This window comes from Pelodiscus sinensis, chromosome 2, assembly GCF_049634645.1.
Source record: "Pelodiscus sinensis isolate JC-2024 chromosome 2, ASM4963464v1, whole genome shotgun sequence".
Lineage (NCBI taxonomy): Eukaryota > Metazoa > Chordata > Testudines > Trionychidae > Pelodiscus > Pelodiscus sinensis.
The window spans coordinates 1,692,254-1,698,288 of NC_134712.1; the positions used below are offsets into that span (position 1 = coordinate 1,692,254).

Below are 6,035 nucleotides of genomic sequence, written 5' to 3' on the forward strand. Positions count from 1 at the left end.
AGTTGGGTTGAGTGAGCGGCTGAGCCAAGCGAGTGGCTGGCCTGCGCGAGCAGGTGAGCTGAGCGAGTCTCTGGGCTGAGTGAGCGGCAGGGCTGAGTGAGTGGCTGAGCTGAGCGAGCGGCTGAGCCAAGCAAGTGGCTGGCCTGCGCGAGCGGCTGAGCTGAGCGAGTCTCTGGGCTGAGCGAGCGGCTGGGCTGAGCGAGCGGCTGAGCTGAGCGAGTCTCTGGGCTGAGCGAGCGGCAGGGCTGAGCGAGCGGCTGGGCTGAGCGAGCGGCTGAGCTGAGCGAGTCTCTGGGCTGAGTGAGCGGCTGAGCTGAGCGAGTCTCTGAGCTGAGCGAGTCTCTGAGCTGAGCGAGCGGCAGGGCTAAGCGAGCGGCTGAGCGAGCGGCAGGGCTGAGCGAGCGGCTGAGCGAGTGTCTGGCCTGCGCGAGCGGCTGGGCTGAGCGAGCGGCAGGGCTGAGCGAGCGGTAGGGCTGAGCGAACGGCTAGGCTGAGCGAGTCTCTGGGCTGAGCGAGTCTCTGGGCTGAGCGAGCAGCTGGGCTGAGCGAGCAATTGATTTGAGCGAGTCTCTGGGCTGAGCGAGCGGCTGGGCTGAGCGAGCGGCTGAGCGAGCGGCAGGGCTGAGCAAGCGGCTGAGCGAGCGGCTGAGCTGAGCGAGCGGCAGGGCTGAGCGAGTCTCTGGGCTGAGTGAGCGGCAGGGCTGAGCAAGTCTCTGGGCTGAGTGAGCGTCTGAGCTGAGCGAGCGTCTGAGCTGAGCAAGCAGCAGGGATGAGCGAGCGGCAGGGCTGAGCGAGTCTCTGGGCTGAGCGAGCGGCAGGGCTGAGCAAGCGGCTGGGCTGAGCGAGTCTCTGGGCTGAGCGAGCGGCTGGGCTGAGCGAGCGGCAGGGCTGAGCGAGCGGCTGGGCTGAGCGAGCGGCAGAGCTGAGCGAGCGGCAGGGCTGAGCGAGCGGCTGGGCTGAGCGAGTCTCTGGGCTGAGCGAGCGGCAGGGCTGAGCGAGCGGCTGGGCTGAGCGAGTCTCTGGGCTGAGCGAGCGGCAGGGCTGAGCGAGCGGCTGGGCTGAGCGAGCGGCAGGGCTGAGCGAGCGGCAGGGCTGAGCGAGCGGCAGGGCTGAGCGAGCGGCTGGGCTGAGCGAGTCTCTGGGCTGAGCGAGCGGCAGGGCTGAGCGAGCGGCTGGGCTGAGCGAGTCTCTGGGCTGAGCGAGCGAGTCTCTGGGCTGAGCGAGCGAGCGGCAGGGCTGAGCGAGCGGTAGGGCTGAGCGAGCGGCTGGGCTGAGCGAGTGTCTGGCCTGCGCGAGCGGCTGAGCTGAGCGAGTGTCTGGCTTGAGCGAGCGGCAGGGCTGAGCGAGCGGCTGGGCTGAGCGAGTGTCTGGCCTGCGCGAGCGGCTGAGCTGAGCGAGTGTCTGGCCTGAGCGAGCGGCTGGGCTGAGCGAGCGGCAGGGCTGAGCGAGCGGCAGGGCTGAGCGAGTGTCTGGCCTGCGCGAGCGGCTGAGCTGAGCGAGTGTCTGGCCTGAGCGAGCGGCTGGGCTGAGCGAGCGGCAGGGCTGAGCGAGTGTCTGGCCTGCGCGAGCGGCTGAGCTGAGCGAGTGTCTGGCCTGAGCGAGCGGCTGGGCTGAGCGAGCGGCTGGGCTGAGCGAGTGGCAGGGCTGAGCGAGTGTCTGGCCTGCGCGAGCGGCTGAGCTGAGCGAGTGTCTGGCCTGAGCGAGCGGCAGGGCTGAGCGAGCGGCTGGGCTGAGCGAGCGGCAGGGCTGAGCGAGTGTCTGGCCTGCGCGAGCGGCTGAGCTGAGCGAGTGTCTGGCCTGAGCGAGCGGCTGGGCTGAGCGAGCGGCAGGGCTGACATCCGTCCGTTCCGTGGCCGTGTGTTCACATCCCATGCAATGGTGTTCACCTGATTGCCCCAAACAGGGCAGCCGTGCCTGCCCCTGGCATGGCCCATGTGCTGAGCCACTAATACTAAGGGGAACCCTCCTCCCCCCCCGCGCTGCCGCCTTCGCTGCCCGCCCTCGCGTGCCCTTTCCTGGCTCCAGCCGGGCACTGCAGGGCTCGGTCTGTCTCCTGCCCAAACGGCCCCTCCCGGTGAGCAACGTGTCCCGGTTCCGAACGCGCTGAAGCCGCTCCGGCTCCTGGGCCAGAGACTAACTGGCATGGAGCGGCTCTCACCGGGCCGAGCCGTGCCCCGAGGCCGGCAGGGATTCGCCCAGGCCGTGCCGGGGCGTGTGCAGGGTAGGCCGCTAGCCCTGTGGCGGCAGCCACAAGTGGCTCCCAGACCTCCCCCCGCACCCGGCCGAGGGATTTCAGCATGACCGGCACGTGCAGCTCCGGGCGCGTGGTGGCCAAGCCCTCCCGGGGGCTGCCACGGACTCGCGGTGGGTGGGGGAACAGCCTGTGAGCCCAGCCAGAACAGCGGCTTCCCGCCAGGGCGCGAGGCAGGGCTTTGTCCAGACTCGTTTCAAGAGTCCTGGACGGGGCTCAGAGCCCTGCCTCCGGCTGCTCTTCCAGACTCAGTTCCTGGGCTTCACCTGCCCCTTGCTCCTCCCGTAGCCCCAGTGGAGTGGTGCCAGCATAGACAGGAGCTGTACTTACCCTACCCCCCCGCTTCTGCGCTGCCACCCTCCTTAGCAGCTTCCTGGCACCGCATGGACTTTGCTTTGTTTACAGGTAGGACCTACAGTAAATACAACACTTGGTCCTGCTGCTCTCTGGGCTGCCCTGAACTCCCTCAGGGCCTCCACTCACCAGGTGGGTGGAGACAGATGAACGCTTCACGGCCCATTCAAAGGGCCAGGCTGGGGAAAACACCCCTCCCAGCAAACAGCCCTGTCCCCACTGCCTGGCCAACAGGCGAGCGGCCGCTGCCCTGAGGGGCTCGCTCCCTGGCCTAGCCCAGGGATCCTCTGCTCCGCGCGTGCTCAGCTCAGAGCGGCCACGGCCTGCCAGGCCCCTCGTCTGCCCTCCTGATTTCCTGCTACCGCAGCGTTTCTTCAACTTTTGAAGACCAAGGAACACCAAACAATCATTTTTTTTCATGAGGAACTCCAAGGATTTTTGTTGAGAAAAAAAATAGTCGGGGGGGGGGGGGGGGGAAGGGTCGGGAGGAACGTTATCGAGGAAAAAAGGGTCGGGGGAAAGTTACTGAGTTAAAAAAAAAAAGTCGCCTGCCCCTTTAAGGGCGGCCATTTGAATTCGTTGCTCTCCGCGGCGCACCCCCGACTGCCTCGCGGCTCCCTGGCTCTGTGCCGGGGATACGGTTTAAGAAACGCTGCGCTAGCGAAAGGCTCTGAAGTCATCCAGAGACGGAGGATCCACCACGTGGCTTGGGCCAGGGGCTACTGACCCTGGGGTCTTGGTCTGCTCCCCCCCCCATCAGCGCCGCCCCGGTGTCCAACGCAGCTGGGCTCTGCCTCGCTTTCCAACAGCGGTGGGCGATCGTTTTGGCACTTCATGAATTTTGACAGTGGTCATGGGCTGCCCCAAAGGGGCGGGGCCATGGGCATAAGGGGCGGGGCCTAGGGGCTGACCCCTGGCTGGTAGGAGGTGCTAATGGCTGTGCAGCTCCGTGGAGATAAAACCGGGCGCTTCGCTCACCGGCTCCCTACAAACTCCTTCCTCCGCCTCGTCTCCGTGTTCGTGGTTGGAGTGTGATGATGAGGGGCCGGCGCGGCTCACGGCAGCCTGTGGCTTCGGGAGCAGCAGTTGCCAGCATGCGGCTGCTCTCTGCGCATAGGGCCCCTGGCACCCCCTGTCCCCCCCCGCCCCAGGCAGGCTGATCAGCCACCCCCTCTGCCCAGTGGCTGCCGTGGCCAGAGCGCAGCTGGAGAAGCCCCGAGAACACCCCGCAGGGGAGAGCAGTGTCGGGCGGGACAGCAGGGCCTCCCTCGCCCTGCACCGGACTCCTCTGCAGGGGGGCCTGCCAGCTGGAAAGTAAGGCAGGATCCCTAAGCCTGGGCCCCCAAGCCAATCATCTCTTTAGTAAGTGGCTGTCGCAGCCCCCACCCCACGCGGGTGGGCTCCGAGAGACCCCAGCCCGGTGCCCCGTGCGCGTGGGGAAGGGCAGCGGGCAGAGGGGCTGTTTGCGACCCGCCCGGTGCCCAGCGCCCGGTTCCAATGCTGCCCTTTCTCCAGCCCCTCGGGCAGGCGGTGCTCGGTGCCACGTACTCGGAGGCAGCCTGGCTGGTTTAGCCCCCGTGGCTGGGTGACGTCTGCTCCCGGCTGCGCCTCCAGAGGGTGTTTCCAGCCAGAAGCCAGGGGCAGGCTCTGCCGAAGGCTGAGAGCACCTCAGCCCGCCTGGGGAGGCCTGTTCGGGGGGAGGGGACCGCGACCCATGAACCACTTGGCTGCTGCTGTCTGGGGTCCTGGGCTTAGCCCCGCAGTGGACAGCCCCCCCCCCCCCGGACACACAGCGTGGGAATGAGCAGCCCTCACATGGTACTTTGCACAGAGGGCACCGGGCATCGCACAAAGCTCACAGCTGGGGAAACTGAGGCACAAGGCAGCAGACGTGCCCAGGCTGAAGCATTTCTAAAGGTGCAGAACACCCACCCTGTCCACTGCGCGGGGGGCGCACAGCCCCTCTGGTGCCCCCGCCTGGGTGCCAAACGCCGAGGCGCCTCCAATCAGCAGGGGCTCAAAACTCCCAGCCGAGGCACCTTGTGACAGTCCCCCAGCAGCCTGATTCCCTGGAGCCAGCAGCCCAGGGTCCCAATGCTCGTGCACATGTCTCTTGTGGTCCTGCCCCCCGGCTGCTGGCGCTGACCCGGCCCGTTCCTGCTGACTCCGACACTGCTCCAGGACAGGGCCTTGGGCCTGTCTACTGATGGGTGCTGAGGAATGCAGACGAGGCTCCACGCCCCCGGCTGCTCACAGAGGTGGGTGCATCGCAGCCTGGCTCAGGTTGAGGGGGTCTCGAAAGCTGCCCCGGAGCACGAAGTCCCTGGTCAAAAAGCCTTTTCAGCAGAGAGCTGAGTGGCTCAGAGGCCTCGGCTCCAGCTGGCTTTGGGAGGCACCGACCGCACTCTGAGCTAGGGCAGAGGGGGTGGGTTGAGCCCCGGGGGGGTGGCACGAGGCCCAGGCCTGCCACCGTCGCTCACAGCCTGATGGCAGCCTGGTTCTGCGGCCCCCCGACAGGAAACCCTCCGGGGCCGAGGGCAGCAAACCCCAGAGATGGGCGGGAGTTCTGCCAGCTTGAGGGGCAGCAGGGTCTGGCCCATGAAAAGAGTTCGGCCCTGAGCAGGGAGACAGCTGGGGGGTGGCTTGGAGCCTCCCCTGCCCGGGGCTCGTGTTTCCGTGCTGTGCTCAGGGCAGGGGGTGGAAGTAGATTTCTGAGATGCCAGCTCCACCCAGCCGAGGCTGGCAAGGGCGTGATCAAGCTCCAAAGGGGGGTGGCCAAGTCTGCAGCCTGGTCCAGGAGGTCCGCAGGCTGAGAGCAAGCAAAGGAGGAGCTGTGAAGCCCAGTGGTTAGCGCAGGGAGCTCGGGGGGGGAGGGGGGAGAGTCTGCAGGCTGAAAACGAGCAAGGGGGGTGCTGTGACGCCCAGTGGTTAGCGCAGGGATCGGGGGGGGGAGGGTCTGCAGGCTGAAAACGAGCAAGGGGGATGCTGTGACGCCCAGTGGTTAGCGCAGGGATCTGGGGGGGAGGGGAGGGTCTGCAGGCTGAAAACGAGCAAGGGGGGTGCTATGAAGCCCAGTGGTTAGCGCAGGGAGCTCGGGGGGGGGGGGAGGAGGGTCTGCAGGCTGAAAACGAGTAAGGGGGGAGCTGTGACGCCCAGTGGTTAGCGCAGGGAGCTCGGGTGCCCCGCCCCCCCAGGCAGCCCCTTCCCGCCACGTGAAGCCAGGAGCTCTGGGCCGTGCAGGCGGAAGAGTCTCCATCACACAGGCACCTCACTCCTCCCCTGCCGCCCCTTTCCCTCAGGGCTGGTCTGCGCCACGAAGGGCTGGGGGGGGGGGGGGGCTAGAGCAGCAGAGCTCGACAGCCCCCCTCCCCCAGCCCAGTTTAACAGCTGATGGCAGCAAAGGGGCTGTTTGGCAGGCTGGCTGTGTCGC

General features: G+C 67.3%; 1 protein-coding gene across 1 annotated transcript in view; it reads right to left on the reverse strand.

Moving 5' to 3' along the window:
* LRRC24 (leucine rich repeat containing 24) overlaps positions 1-5,449 on the reverse strand; it is a 34,048-nt gene extending 28,599 nt beyond the window's left edge. Inside the window, exon 1 of the mRNA XM_075919963.1 lies at positions 2,582-5,449. The gene's annotated coding sequence lies outside the window, so the exon portion shown is untranslated. The remainder of the gene's footprint in view (positions 1-2,581) is intronic.
* Between the last annotated feature and the right edge of the window lie 586 nt (positions 5,450-6,035).